This window comes from Stigmatopora argus, chromosome 16 (assembly GCF_051989625.1).
Source record: "Stigmatopora argus isolate UIUO_Sarg chromosome 16, RoL_Sarg_1.0, whole genome shotgun sequence".
Lineage (NCBI taxonomy): Eukaryota > Metazoa > Chordata > Actinopteri > Syngnathiformes > Syngnathidae > Stigmatopora > Stigmatopora argus.
In genome coordinates this window covers 2561208-2577670 of record NC_135402.1, presented here as the reverse complement: position 1 = coordinate 2577670, position 16463 = coordinate 2561208, and the positions used below count along the sequence as shown (strand labels likewise).

At 38.4% G+C, this 16463-nt stretch overlaps 1 protein-coding gene across 3 annotated transcripts in view; it reads left to right on the top strand.

Annotated features, from left to right (window-relative positions):
- Positions 1 to 43: 43 nt before the first annotated feature.
- Positions 44 to 16463, top strand: part of rxraa (retinoid X receptor, alpha a) — a 112216-nt gene continuing 95796 nt past the window's right edge. For 2 of the 3 annotated variants that reach the window (XM_077623155.1, XM_077623156.1), the window contains exon 1: positions 44 to 598. The gene's annotated coding sequence lies outside the window, so the exon portion shown is untranslated. The remainder of the gene's footprint in view (positions 599 to 16463) is intronic. The other variant, XM_077623160.1, reaches the window with a different exon arrangement.

Sequence of the window (16463 nt, the reverse complement as noted above, 5' to 3'; positions counted from 1 at the left end):
CAGGTGCAACGACATGTGCGTCATTACGCGCATTCGACTTCCTGTAACCAAAGACAAACAAACATTTCCAAGCATGCTTTGCTCTTCCACAAAAAGAAGAAAAAGCAAACAAAACAATCGATTTTTTTCATCAAAAGGACCTCCAAGACGTGGTTTCCATGGAGCATGCAAGGAACAAGGCAGGATTATTATGATTATGATTATATTTGACCTCACATCCACAACTAGTCGATAAAAAACTTTTTAAAGGGTCGCAAAAATTTGAGCCACCCGTTATTTTTGATGCAAATGCAAAGAAACTCAATACTAGCTTTGCGTACTATTTTTCCTCCTTTCATAAGTTTGTTTTTTTATTATTATACCTGTATCATCATAATTATTTGGTGCGTTTTGCCAAAAATCACCTACGAGTTGAGGACCAAGCTACCATTTTTTTGGAATTTTGTGGGCCTTTTTTGGATGGATCAGAGGACAACAACAAAACGGAAAAGGACATTGTTGACGTTATGACGGTGTCCAATGATGGAGAATTCATAATTTGGAAAAATTGACTCGTAATTATGGAGAAACGGAGGAGGACGTCGAGGAAGATTGCTCGGTGAGTACCAAAATATACAATTTTAGGGAAATGTGGCCCATTGTTAAAGCATATTTTTATAATTCTCTTTCAAGCCACATCTCAGTCAATTAAAAACACATTATAAATACATATTTTGACATAATATTTTGACATCAAACCCAAGAACTTGAATTTTGACCTAGTTTAGGCTACAAGCCAAGACGTGATATTGTTACATATAAGGCACTAGTATTTCACATCCAAGTATCAGACGCAAACATGTAGTAAGTAATAGTTGCCACAAGAGGGCAACATATTTCCTTGACACGAGTATTTTATATTATGTTGCATTCCCACAGCCATTCAAATGACATATAATCATTGTTTAAATCGAATGCAATAGAATGGTAGGGTCGGAGTTATGTAATGTGGTAAAATGTTTTTTTTAAAGGCCTAAGATCCAAGGTAAGTTTTGTTGTTGTTGTTGCATTTTTCCCCAATTTTACAGCTTTATGTAGTATTTTTTTTACATTTTTTATTAAAATACTAGTAGAAAAGAGCATTATTTACAGCAATATAGCCAGTTTCGCTGCCTTTATTTGCTAATGGCAGTATCATATTGATAGTTGGAATAAATTATTAGCCACCGGTCCCAACATTTTGTGTGTGTTTTTGAGATATGAAAGCATGAGAATTGATATTATTCAACACGCTGACACTCGGCCCTTTCATTGTGCGCTGCCTGCGTCAGAGTTTTTTTTGCAAAACCTTCACTTTCTCCCCACATCGGAGCCTTGTAATTATATCACGGTGTCAAATCCTCAATCACGTCACCCATCCATAAATCATATGACTCAAAACCCACTCAATGACACTCCTATTTTTTGCAGGGTGTGAGATAGTTCGCCAATGTGAGTTATAGTTCCTCGTGAAAGGTTTTTAACCCCCCCAAAATAACCAGATTTTCCTGATTTATTGTCTCAATTTGTAATAAATGTGGGAATTAAACAAGCCGTCAAATGGCTTTGAAATACGAAGTTGTTTGTGATTGGTTCAGGATTCTGACCAGTTCGCTCGGGTGTGCTCCGGCACCCCCGGGATGGTACATTTGTTTGACTTTGGTGCAGACAATGTTGAATTTGTACTTGGTGAGAGTGTGAATATTTGTGAATTTAACCATTTTTGAATGGCGTTTTTTGGACACTGATATTTTCCAATACGACCCTTCATTATTCAAGCTTTTTTAATATACATTTTTCATTTAGGATTAATAGATATCATGTTTATCCCAGGCTCAGTGTCAGAGTCCATTTTTTCCCCTGTAATTCATCAGAAATTCATAACTCAGCCTCTACCTCCGGCAAAGGTTGGCGAAAAAAGGAGATTGTAAATGTGATGTGTTGCCACGGCAACCGGATGCTGCGTCGATGTTAGCATCCCGCATCACCGGTCCTTATCTATTACGTGACTTTTTCCTCCAGCTATCTTCATCTATCCCCTAATATTTTTTAGGTAGAACTTTGACTTAAATTGCACCTCGGTATGATTGGTCGTCCTTTATCTCCTCGTGCCCTGTGATTGGCTGGATTCTCATTTAAGGTGTTCTAGCTGCTTCAGAAAATGAACTTCCTTCAAAATATTTAACATTTTGTAAATAGCGCATGCTAATAATGAGCGCCGTCTAACTTCAGAGCAAAAGACCTGAGGCCAGTGTGGAAGGAAGCGGAATACATTTTAGGGCTTGGGGTCTTATCTCCGTCGTCCACGTACGTCGAATTTGACTCCGGGGGGCACGCTGCGGGCCGTGGGGTGAACCTGAGGTGGGAGCTTGCCAGAAAGCAAGTCAGGTTGAAGTTGAGGTCCCGTGACCTGAAAATGAGAAGGTAAGGGGGTCACGGGAGGGCCAGGAAGACATTGTTTTGATAAATTCCAATCATTTGGTTATTTAACTTAACTTTTACCGCGCTCGAGGGTCTGCGCGCCATCATCTCATTAAGCAAATGTGGAACGAGCGAGACGGTGGCCGGCACGTGTGCGATATGTGGGGAGGACCAGGGGAGTAGGACAAAAAATATGGACGCCTGGGTCTTCCGTTTTGATAGCATGCAATAGCTAAGTCACATGTGTCAAAGTGGCGGCCCGGGGGACAAATCTGGCTCGCCGCATCATTTTGTGTGGCCCGGGAAAGTCAATCATGAGTGCTGACTTTCTGTTTTAGGATCAAATTAAAATGAAGAGTATAGATGTATATTACATTTCCTGATTTTCCCCCTTTTAAATCAATAATTGTCATTTTTTAATCCATTTTTTCTGTGTTTTTAGTTCAAAAACCATTTTGTAAAATCTAAAAATATAGAAAAATATTTTCTGTTTTCCACGTCAATATGGAACATAATTAAAGAAAAAATTGGTTTCCTTTTGCGATGAAAAAATAATTAAATTACTGATTTTATTATTGATAAATGATTTTCCCTTACTTAGAAAAACAAGCTCAAATAAACATTGTTTTAGATCTATAAAAAACGGAATATTCAGGGTTTATAATCCAGTTCTTTTAATCCATTAAAAAAATCGAAATATTATATCTAAAATAGTCCGGCCCACGTGAAATCAAGTTGACGTTAAAGCGGCCTGCAAACCAACCCGAGTTCGACACCCTTGAGCTAAGTGATGTAAAATGGTGTTTCTTATGTAACTTGATACAACGTATATGGACAAGAACATGTTCATGTTCATAAATGATACGGTACGGGTTCTTTCCGTATTCTATACATTTTTTTGATCATTTCAAATTGTGTACGCCGTATCACAATTTTTGTACGGGACTTTTTGAATTGTGTTTTTCGTAAAACCAATCTCGTTTTAGTCATTTCGGATCGTCTCGGTCACTGGCAGCAAACGAAAACGTCATTGTCGACCGCTAATATTGTCATGCTTTAAGCGCGATTTTGCGCACACGCGTCAGTTAAATTCGCCTTTTCACGATATAGATATAGCGCGTCAGCAAGCAATGTAGCCAGACAGTCAAGATTTCAGCTTTCATACAGGGAAATCTACACTTTTGAATTTAGTGCATACTAATTGGGTACCCCATAGACTTTTAAGCATGCCCTATGTGAGTAAATATGTGCCGTTTTTAATGGCTTATTAAGGGGAAATGAAATCTTTTATAAGGGGAGCGATTGGCCGAGGTTGGCAGGTATGCAATCGCACCAAATGAGTGGTTAAAATCCTAACTAAAATTTCCATCTTGGTGTAAATTTTGGATCATTTCCTCTTGATATTGAGTTCCTGCTGTTTTTTGGGCATTTCCAGTTGACGTCCTGTTGGTTTTGTGTATGGGCTTCTTCTTCTTCTAATTAATTTGTGAAGAAAAGCCTCCATTTGACTGATTTATTCACATTCCGGGTTATCCATTACGTTCCAGTAATTGATATCGGCTTGTTGAAGTTGTATCGTTTCATGTGACGCCATGCTCAAAGTTAGGGAGCCCTTCAACATAAAAGCGTGTATATATATACAGTCAAAGTATTGCAGCTATGGCCGCCTCACCCGGTTTGTTTTCCCGCGTGACAAGGACTCATTAGCACCTTAAAAGCGGCACGTATAAAAAGAAACAATAAAGTCGCGTATTAAACGTGAGTGGATGATTTTGATGTGCATATCCCGCTCGCTACAACAAAAGAGTTACTGATCTACAAACATTGGTGTCTTTCAAAGGCACTGGCACTTTTATTCCCAGGTGTTTAGGCACGGATTCCCAAGGGATGGCGTAGCAACTATTGGCCTGACTTCTTGCCTCCCAGCATATCGAGCGTTGCCAGCGTTGCTAGCTTTTGTGTGTAAAAGCGAACAAAGAGCAGCGCTTCCGACAAAATGATTGGGGACGAACGAGTAAAGCGTTGCTAACGTTAAGTTCATCTTTTTTTTCCACTGTCGTGTTTAATTGTCGCAATGGCGAGGAGGAAAATGAATTGAATTGAATGTTTTTATTGTCATTATAGTATAGTATAATGAGATTTAAAGCTTCACCATGAAGGGCACAAATAACAACAACAGACATATAATCAATAATAATAAATAATGATAATGATAGATAGTAAATAAATAATTCAATAAATAAGTAGTCAAAACGACGTCAAACAGATGAATGATCAATAATAATAAATAATGATAGATAGTAAATAAATAATTCAATAAATAAGTAGTCAAAACAACGACAAACAGATAAATGATCAATAATGATAATAAATAATGATAGATAGTAAATAAATTATTCAATGAATAAGTAGTCAAAACGACAACAAACTGATAAATAATCAATAATAAAATAATAAAATAATAATAGATAATCAATAATAAAATAAAATAATATATAATCCATAATAAAATAATAATATAGAATCCATAATAAAATAATATATAATCCATAATATAATAATAATATATAATCCATGATAAAATAATAATAATATGTAATCCATGATAAAATAATAATAATATATAATCCATGATAAAATAATAATAATAATAATAGATAATCAATAAATAAGCAATACATTAGTAATAAATAAATTAGTAAACATAGGTTGCTGTCAACACAAGTTGCCGCCAGCATAATTTGCCGTTACCATAAATTTATGTCAGCATAAATTGCAGTCAACATAAATTGTCATCAACATAAGTTGCCGTCAGCATAAATTGGCGTCAACATAAGTTGCTGTCAGCATAAATTGGCGTCAACATAAATTGCTATCATCATAAATTGCTGTCAACATAGATTGCCGTCAACATAGATTGCCGTCAACATAAGTTGCCATCAGCATTAGTTGCCGTCAACATAAGTTGCCGTCGACAACTGCAAAAGTGTTTGAAAACTCCAATCGTAAACTCTTCCCATTTCTAAAACCATCTTGTATTCCGGCATTATCGCCCCCTACTGTTCTGGAGGATTGAAGTCAGAAGTCACCTGTTCAATTGTGTTCACATGACAATTTTCAGTCATTGCATTGAAAGTTTTAGTGTCTCAGCCCTCTTGGCGTGTAAATAATGAATCTTCTTCCATGTTCACAACGGCTTTTCCTTCTTATGTTGACTGTTGGAAAATAATTTTTTTTCGCCGCCACAAAACCAAGCGATTCGACTTTGAATGTCCTTTTCTGAGCCTCGGACACAGGGTTTCCTTTTATACAATTTCCTTTCTGCGCCAATACCTCAAAAACCAGCGGCGTTCATTTAGATACTTGAGGTCAATCCAAACCGTGGCAGAAGAAGATATTCAAGAAAGTGTTTACACAAACACACGAGGAAGCCATTAAATTTAGCACGCGTGTTTTAGTTCAAGAGGTTGAGGAGCTACGTATGACTCCATTTGGAGACATCACTTTTTATAGCGGGCATTTCCCTCCCGTGGCCCCATTTTCATTCCCGCCATTAGTTCCCGTCCGATTGTTTAATTAATCCACGCCGTTATCGCTCACATTACGATGACCGAGCACCACTCTTGATAGGTGCTTTCCCTCGCTGTTTCCCCGCCGTGATCGGCGATCAATTATGACATCGCGCCCATAACTCGCATCGCCTGCCGTGAAAAATGGAGACGTGACTTTGCCTCGCCGTCGTTTTTTTAAATTTAAATCGATAAAGGTTGAGATTTTCACCTTGGTCGTTGCTTCTGTCCTTCTCGTGCCTGCTTTTTCTTTAAAATATAATCCAAAGATTTTTTATTTTTTTATTGCAGCTAAGCACTTTTGAAGGATTCATTCCATAATTGTTAGCTGCGTATTTTGCATAGCAGGATGGTGTGTGGGAAACACACATTGTGGTACTAAATCCCTATTTTAAGTCAATCTCTGGGTTGTGTTTGTTAAATGGAGCTTTCATTGTACTTGGATAATGGTATTCAGTTCAGTATATGTGTATATTTGCGCCAAAATATATGAAAACGTGTATGTTGTTGGTGGGATTAATGTCTGTCTCTCTGTGGTATTTTTGAGTTTGAGTTTGGTTTATTTAATAAGGGATAGCACGTATTAATGAACATTTATATGTAAGATTGTAGCCGAGGGCTAATTTCCATCTTTAGTCCCTTGTTTAGGTTGAAGATTGGATTGAGTTGGATTGGATAACTTTATTCATCCCGTATTCGGCAAATTTCGTTGTCACAGTAGCAAGAAGGTGAGAATACATGAATAAATATATACATATATATACATATATATACATATACATACATATATATGTATATGCATATGTATATGTTACATGGCCCTTCGCCTTGTGCTTTTTCTTGCCAATAAATTGAATTGAATATATATATATATATATATACACACATATATACATACATATACATACATATATACACATATATATATATATATATATATATATATATACATATATATATACACACATATATATACATACATATACATATATATATATATATATACATATATACATATATTTATACATACATACACACATACATACATACACATAGATGTACATGCATGCATACGGTAGGTCTTAACACTCAGCCATTTGTTTTGTTAAAGTTTAGGTTGAAGATAAACAATGACGCATACTAGACACACGTACGCATACCTAGCACCGTTTTAGACAGCGTTGTGATCGCAATTTTGTTCGTCTAATAGCCAGGCTTTAAGATGATTGGCCAAGAGGCTCAGAGACGGAAGTTCAGATATTTTAATTGGTATTGACTTCCAGGTATGAAGAGCGAAGATGATTTTTTTGAAGGGAACTACACAGTCACCTCTAGAGCCAGCCCTTGTTGATGTGTTGGATTTTTTTGTATAAAATCTTGCAGTGGAGGCAGAGCTTTGTGTTGGAAGATTTTGCAAACTAAGGTGGCATCTGCGTATTTAACAGTATTGTTCCAGTTTAGTATTTTTTTTATCCGAAAACAATTCTACAAATGTTCATCATCTTGATTTATTATGATGAATTTCACAGTTATCATTTTTGTTTCTGATGGAATTTGAAGAAAACTGTTAAGTAAGCCAGATGCTTTGGGTTGGATAGCTGTGTCGCGCTAGATTGCAGAGCTAGCTTCTCTTCCCAGTGTTTTGGGGGCAAAAAAAGCCAACTAATATTTACTGCCCTTGATAATTGAGATATTCAGAATTCATTTTTTTCGCTCACATTGTGTGGATTGGCGTGCAGACTGAAGGACGGCGCCCTGTTTTCAAGTCTGGCGAAAGGCCGTTAGCCAGTTATCCTTGGCTTTGCAGCATCCATCTTGTGGAAGATGCGTGGCATTATCAAGTGAAGGTGATGATGTTATGAATGAAGCCGGCCGCTCATGCAAGGTAAAGGCGACCACTCCGTCACTGACGGGCCTTGGAAATCCAGGCAAAGCCCTTGACAAGGAATGCCAGGTTAGCCTGAATGATGGCTGCGTCGCAGAGGAAAAATGGCCATCGTAAGAAACCCCGATAACGAGAGATCCGGGTGCCGTCGTGCACGAGTAGATATTTCTCCGTTGCTCATTTGATTATTTTACACGCAAACTAGGAATTCCAGGTATTTGTCACGTCCAGGAATAAAAAACCAAGACGATTTTAGTTCCTGGAAAGAAGTCCCGTGTGTTTATTTGACCGGCCCTCCAATCCGCATGAACTTGGCTTGAGTTTAATTGGTGAATTGGCAGCTTTTTAAAACCAGCAAGTGCTAAATGTAGCTATTTAGCCCCAGCAGGCATCTGGACACGACAAGGGTTATTGAATTCCAGCCGGCCGTTTGGATTGAAAAACGCTAGATTTGGGACTCATGGCAGAGGAAAGACTTTGTGTGTCCCATTGTTTGTATTTTCCTCGCGACCCTAGTCAGGATATCAGCGAAATGGTCATTTTAAAAGGATTATTACAGCTCCATGGGAGTCACATGCCGGTGAAGGTGGCGACGTGACACACGTTTTTTCCATCAGAGAACCACTCAAGTGGCTAAGATGAGTTTATTGCCATTTATCCTTTTCATTGGCAAATAGCGTTAAAGTTGTTGGAACAATAAGAAGCGGGTGGATTGGCGGTAGTTTGTGTCGTTCGTCAATGGTGGCCAATGAGTTGAGAGAGAAATGCAAATAATCTGACACGTCTGAGTAATGAAAGGAATTAAAAACAAAATCTGGCTAATCCACAAAAAGGGACACTGCCAAATGCAAAATGATTGTATGTATATATGTGCTTATATATATATATACATATATATATATATATATATATATTTCAGCAACATGCTTATTTATTTATATATTTATTCATGTATTTATTTATTAACTTACTTATTACCTATCTATCTATGTCTAAAATGCCTTTTTCTGTGTCTGTATTCTCACCCTTTTGCTACTGCGACAACGAAATTTCCCGAATACGGGATGAAGAAAGTTATCCAATCCAATCCAATTGTTTGAAGACACAAGTTTTTATACTTTAGCTTGCACATTTTTTTACCAACAATATAACCCCCCCTAAAAAAACTCTTAAAGCAACACCATTCCTTTTATTCCGTCCTTCGGTTGTACATCCCGAATGAGGCCGACCGATTAAAATCCGCCATTCCCATCCACGTCCACTCAGCAAACAGTGGATAAATCAGCGTTCCTGCTTTTAATAACAGGCCCCAGCCGGCCCTTGATTGTTTTGAGTAAAAACAGATGTGGCCGCTCACTTTGCACATCCATAGCGTTTTGCCAACAGACCTGGCGGCCATCTTGTCTCATACTACAACATCCGGCACCAGCGGGGGACCACATGAATGGCGTCCCTGCTCCCCATGGTCCCCTTTTTATTCCGACACCTCCCAATTGCTGCGTTGTATGTAAGGAAAAAAAAAAGAAAAAAAATCAAACACGGTAGTAACAGGCTTCCCCCCCCCTTTTTTTCCTTCTCCAACCTTGTAAAGCATACTTGAGAGACCCGGTTGAACACATTCGTGCCCCTAGGCCCCGACAAAATAAAACACCATACCCTTGATGTCAGCCGCAAACACCGGCCATGTTTATTAGATTTGACCATCTGGGTTTTGCGCCGCGCGTTTCTGACGGACGTAGTGTTAAAAAATGTAGGGTGGAAAAAAAAAAATAGGCCCAAATTCCGTCACTGGTAGCCGACAAAAACGTCATTGTGGACTGTTAATTCATTATATAAATATAGCGCGTCAGCAAGCAATGTACCCAGACAGTCAAGATATAGCGACATCTACAGAATCTTGAATTTAGTGCACCGACTGATTGGGCACCCCGTCCACTTTGGAGTATTTTTTTTTACTTTTAATTGCGCCCTATGTGAGTAAATATGTCCGTTTTTTAATCGTTTAAGAAGGGGAATTGCAATGTTTAATAAGGGGAGCAATTGGCCGAGGTTGACAGGTATGTGTGAATACAATAGGAAAGAGGTAGTGGTTAATATAGGAAATAACTTGAGTGCCAAAAAAGGCATTATGAAGCCCCCGAATTGGCTCGTTACAGTTCAGGGACCGAAGCCGTGGGTAGCCTTGAGGTGTCCAAATATCAAATAGCATCATACGGTATGCAAGTATACGTCCGTGGCCTTATGTCACAGTTGATGTGATGGGATGATGTTACGTATCTCTTTTCGCCGCTGGATTTCTCTGACAAATGATTTGCCCGTGAGACCTCAGACGGAGGTCAGGAAGTACTCGCCTACTTGAAATGTACTTTACGGGGGTAACACTTTGATCTTTCAATGAAAAAGTCACTAAAAAGTCGATCCCAGGTGGGTCCTCACCGTGCGTGGGTTTTCTTTGGGTACTCCGGTTTCCTCCCACATCCAAAAAAAACATTTATGCTAGGCTAGCTGGTTGAAAATGCTAAATTGTTCTTGAGTTTTAAGCGATTAGTTGTCCATCTTGGCTTCAGGGTGTCCCAGGGTTTTCTGGGATAGGCTCCAGCACCCCCTGCGAGCCTTGCGAGGGTAGGCGGTTGAGAAAATGAATGAATGAGTCTCTATTGCGATTGGTTAGAAACCTGTCCAGGCTGTATATCAACGTTAGACGGCACCCCCGCAACTATTGTGAGGAATAATAGGAATGTATATCACGTTTATTAACTATAATCAAATCCTAAAATAGATGCGCGTGTATATAGGCACAAATGACGTCATTTTAGAGAAATGAAAATGTCATTGTTTCTTAAATGGCATGTTTGAAAGGTCTCAAAAAAATGGTATTTGATTGTTAAAACGTTTTTGTGTGGGGGGAAGTATGCAAATGGGAGAAAAGGAAAGCCAGGGGGGAAATGTATTTGAGTGACATTCATGTCTAGCCCTGATAATCGCCATGTGAAATCCTGGTTTTGAATCGGAGACAAAAGTGGTGTTGAAAATTTGTAACGGCCGTCATATTGTGTCAAAGGTCAGCGCCCCATGAGAATGTCCGGTTTGGATTCAAAAGTAGACCCGCAATCTTTGGCCAGGATTTCCTAACGGCCAAAATATACAGTCGTCAACAGATTGATGTCCAACTAGGGACGCTCTATTCTTAAATGAGGTGAACAAACAGTAGTTTGGGACAGACATTTTTTTTTTGCTCACTGGAGACGGTTACAAAATAAATTGCTGGCTTTGCATTGACTCGAAACTCTAAATTGCTTAACCCTCGCTACGATTGGTTGTCCTTTATCTCCTCGTGCACCGCGATTGGCCGCCTGCCCGATTCGGGTCGCCCCCCGCCTGGTGCTCGTAGTTAGCCGGGATAGGCTCCGGCACCCCCCGCGACCCTGGCGTGGATAAGCGGTTCAGAAAATGAATGAGTCATTCGCTCTTTTCTGTTAGCAGGCTATTAAGCAATTTTGTTGTCACGATTTTTTGGGGTTATGATAATTGTCTGTTCCACAGGTGTCAAAGTGGCGGCCCGGGGGCCAAATCTGGCCCGCGGCATCATTTTGTGTGGCCCGGGAAAGTAAATGATGAGTGCTGACTTTCTGTTTTAGGATCAAATTAAAATGAAGATTATAGATGTATATTAAATTTTTTGATTTTCCCCATTTTAAATCAATAATTGAACATTTTCAATCAATTTTTTTCTTTGTGTTTTTAGTTCAAAAATAATTTTGTAAAATCTAAAAATATAGAAAAATGTTTTCTGTTTTCCACTATAATATGGAACATAATTAAAGAAAAAAATGGTTTCCTTTTGCGATGAAAAACAAATGATTAAATAAATGATTTTCCCTTACTAAGAAAAAAAAGCTCAAATAAACATTGTTTTAGATCTATAAAAAACTGAATATTTAGGGCTTTTGATCCAGTTCTTCTAATCCATTTATTAAAAAAATCTAAATATTATATCTAAAATGGTCCGCCCACATAAAATCGAGTTGACGTTAAAACGGCCCTGTCTGACACCCCTGGTCTATTCATTTCTGTAGATAAGATGTGGTTTATGATTGTTGTATGCATGAAGACTGAGTAACAATTTAAGTGGTCTTTCATAAATCGGTTAATCGTCGGAATCTTGGACATTTTCGAGAGAAAAAAAAGACGTTTTCACTTCAAAACGTTATGGTTTTGATCCAATCGGTGTCAACAATTTCCACTAAATGCACTTTCCTTTCCTCGACTCACTTCTTTACTGTTAACGGAAGTGTGTTGCACTAACGCACTCTGTCAGGAGGCCGTGTGGTATTGATTTCAAGAGTGTGTGACGGTAATGGCTTCTGACAGTTCACCGAGACTGGAGACCGTTTCGTCCGCGAGGATCCGGGGTCACGTGGGTCGACGCAAACGGTCTCAGATGTGAGCCAAAAGATGGCCGTCTTTAAAATCCAGGTATACGTCAAGTCTCGCCTCATTGATCTAATTCTGGATACTAAAGAATCATAAAATATCATAAATAATGTAGAAAACTACTTTGGTACTCTAGATCTGGCTTTTTTTTTTTTTTTTTTTTACCATTTCATAGTTATTGTCCTCAAAACAATACTAAGGGAAGCCCACTATTTTTTTTCCAAATTCTGGTTGTGATGTCACACCCAGAATTGCTGATCATTTCTACCTTTCTTTCACCCTAATGTAGTCGAATATTGACGTACATACTGGCACTTTACGCTGTTTGTATGTGTTGAAATGTTTCTGGGTATGATGACAATTAGGCTTTTTTGTCGAGTCAATGATGATGATAAAGCCTATGTCCGATTATTATAATCATCATTATTGTCATTATTGTCATTATTATCATTATGATCATTATCATCATTAGCATCATCATTAGCATCATCATTAGCATCATCATTAGCATCATCATTAGCATCATCATTAGCATCATCATTAGCATCATCATTAGCATCATCATTAGCATCATCATTAGCATCATCATTAGCATCATCATTAGTATCATCATTAGCATCATCATTAGCATCATCATTAGCATCATCATTAGCATCATCATTAGCATCATCATTAGCATCATCATTAGCATCATCATTAGCATCATCATTATCATCATCATTATCATCATCATTATCATCATCATTATCATCAGCATCATCATTAGCATCATCATTAGCATCATCATTAGCATCATCATTATCATCATCATTATCATCATCATTATCATCATTATCATCATCATTATCATCATTATCATCATCATCATCAGCATTATCAGCATTATCAGCATTATCAGCATTATCAGCATTATCACTATCATCACTATCATCACTATCATCACCATCATCACCATCATCACCATCATCACCATCATCACCATCATCACCATCATCACCATCATCACCATCATCACCATCATCACCATCATCACCATCATCACCATCATCACCATCATCACCATCATCACCATCATCACCATCATCACCATCATCACCATCATCACCATCATCACCATCATCACCATCATCACTATCATTATTATTATTACTATCATCATTATCACCTCTTGTCATTTATTTACCGCATTTTAAGGGTACCCCAGTTTGAAAGCCCGTCTACATTCACGTGTTATATCTGTTTTAACGGTACATTTTGTCAGTTCCAAGTTTTTTGCCGTCTCACTCAATCGCAATTTTAATTGTTTTCATGACGTCCTCCATTTTCCCAGAAATGGCTCGAGAAGCTTTTTCACCATCCACACAAAAGTAAAAACATCACCTCTCCGGCTAATGTAACTAACATCCATACTCGTGGAAAAAAATAACTTTCCTCTAAACAGACTTAATGCTTTGAGTTTACAGGAAATCATGAAAAAATACACAGTAGAGAAGTTAATTGCTTTTGAAATTAGTAAAGACCTCTGGCTCATTGCGGTCATTTTTGTAATATACGAGACATTTGCTGCCAGCATTTAGGGGGTGCTCGACCAATGTAACAGTAGACCTTATTGACCTTAACTAACAACGACTACTTTTTCCAAGCACGGTAAGTCATGCTAGTAAACACAGTGACCTCAGCTAATGGCCGAATGCCCGAAAGATCGGCGACCAAAAGACCGGCGACCAAAAGACCGGCGACCAATCGACCGTGTACGGAGAAATATGGTCAAAGACCACCAATTTTGAGACTCTTATGTCGGTCAAGTTCACGCTACGCTTTAGCCTATCCCATCTTTTGCATGGAAAAAAGACAAACTACACCCTGAACTGGTCGCCAGTCAGTCACAGGGCATGTGAAAAAAATTGTGTCTCAACTAGGATAGGCTCTAGCACCCCTTGCGAGGATAAGCGTTTCAGAAAATGATTGAAAATGATAACCATTGAAATTGTTGGAGACGATTTGTCTGCTCAAAACAGAGCACTTTTGTTGCCTTGTTTTATTTACGACATTCTTTTTTTTAAAATGTAGCAGTTGATGTCATCCAAACACACGAGAAACGAATCCTTAATCTTTATACGCTAGGCTCGAACTAATGAGGCGCGCTGAATGAGAGCTTTCACGGCAGCCACTTGAAACACTGTACGCAGTGTTTTAGCCCGTTGGAGTCACCCAGCACGACTTGACTCGGTCGGTAATGATCTCCAAATGTGTTTTGTGCCATTTTCTGACCTGCAGACTCGACCCCGCCCTTTCCACCGATTCCAACATATAAAAAGTAATTAGACTTTTGCTGTTGTAACCAGTCTATTTTCATAGACCTTTTATATAGTCTACGAAATGGGGCAAAAAAAAAAAAACATCCCCCTAAAAATAACACAGAATGAAACCTGAAGTCCAGTCAGACAAGTAAAACAGCAGGAACATAGCGGCAATTCATATGTGGGATTTTCAAAATAAATCACGAGGCATTCAATTGTACATTTAGACTTTTTAACACGCACGAGGAAGCGTGTGCGGTCGATTGGTCGCCGGTCTTTTGGTCGCCGGTCAGTTTCACTGGTATGTACATGCGTTGTCCCTTTTAAGAAACGACGTCAGTCAGGGTCTTAACAAGTTCTCCAACAAAAAAACAATAAAAGTCCGGGAAATTTGGAGCTTTTCTTTAGCCTAATAATTAATAGTGCATTAAGTATGACTAAATAGTAATTGGCAGTTTGTATTTAGGCAATTTGAGCAATGATTTCAATGATAATTATCAATAACTTTCCGGGCGACCAAAAGACCGGCAACCAAAAGATCGGCGACCAAAAGATCGGCGACCAAAAGACCGGTGACCAATCGACCGTGTACCCGAGGAAGGAGGTTCAAAGGCCCAAAACAGGCATTTATTCAGCCTTAACCGCTAATCCGATACGTATGTTTTTTTTGTTTAGCTAGGAATTTGCTCAGCAAGCGAACACTTAATCCTAACGCTTCAAGAGCACCAAATTTGGAGTGCAAATGTTTCTGCTCTGTTCTCATTGGATCAGCTGCAAGAAGTCAGGAACTTGAATTCAGATATCTCCCCATGGAAGGAATTTTAATTTTTTTGTCATTTTCTATGCGTTTGTCGGTGTGGAAATCCGATCCGTCCAACTTAGCGTTCCCTTGAAAGTTGGATCGTAAATCAATCCGCTTGCATAAAATTGAGCAATGTTGAGTACGTACTAAAGTATTTCATAAAAATGTCGGTAAAGAGAACGAATACGTCTTATCGTCGTGACAGGCATTTTAAATGCTGCCACATAATAAGTACTTAACTACTAAAATGGCAGACATGAAAACACACCTTTAGTGCTTACATCATTAATTTTCTGTTTTGTTTTCACTTTTAATTCCCAATGTTTATTCATCTGGCAGCTCAGTAGACAACTGCGAAAATGTTTCCAATTTAAACCGTGACACATGGCGGCAGATTGAACAAACCATCACGATATAACGTGCTTAACATACACCATCTTTCCAAAAATGTAAAATGGAGTGCTAACAATCCAAGAAACATTTGAAATGTTTCATCATAGCGGTATTTTTATATATCCTTAAAATATCAAGCTTCAACATGCACCCTTTCTTCTGTCCGTATTAAGAGATTTCTTTTGACTTAAGATTATGTTAAGCACACCTAAAGTCTACAAATCTTTGTATACAGACACAGAACACCGTATTACCGCATTTTTTTATATTTTTTGGGGAAAATTTAATTGGATTTGTTCGAGCTAAAGTCTGCTGTTGAGATAAAGTTTCTGGGCTTTACTAGCAACCGCCGTTTGCCTCCGTTGCCCAAAAATGCCAAGCAGATTTCTGCTTTGGAGAACTATGGCGGTATTAAGGATAGCCGCCATCACGTGACCAAAAAGTGGCTTAACATTTTTTTATGTTTTCTTCCCGGGCGTAATCTTAAAGAGATGATATACTCTTCCAATAAGAATAACTGATCCATCCAGGGGATGTGATATGTATGAAAAGAGTGATTATATAGACAAGGATTTTCAAAAGAAGCGAACTGAGCGGAGAAATTATTCATAAATGAAAAATGCAATGACCAGAAATGATCA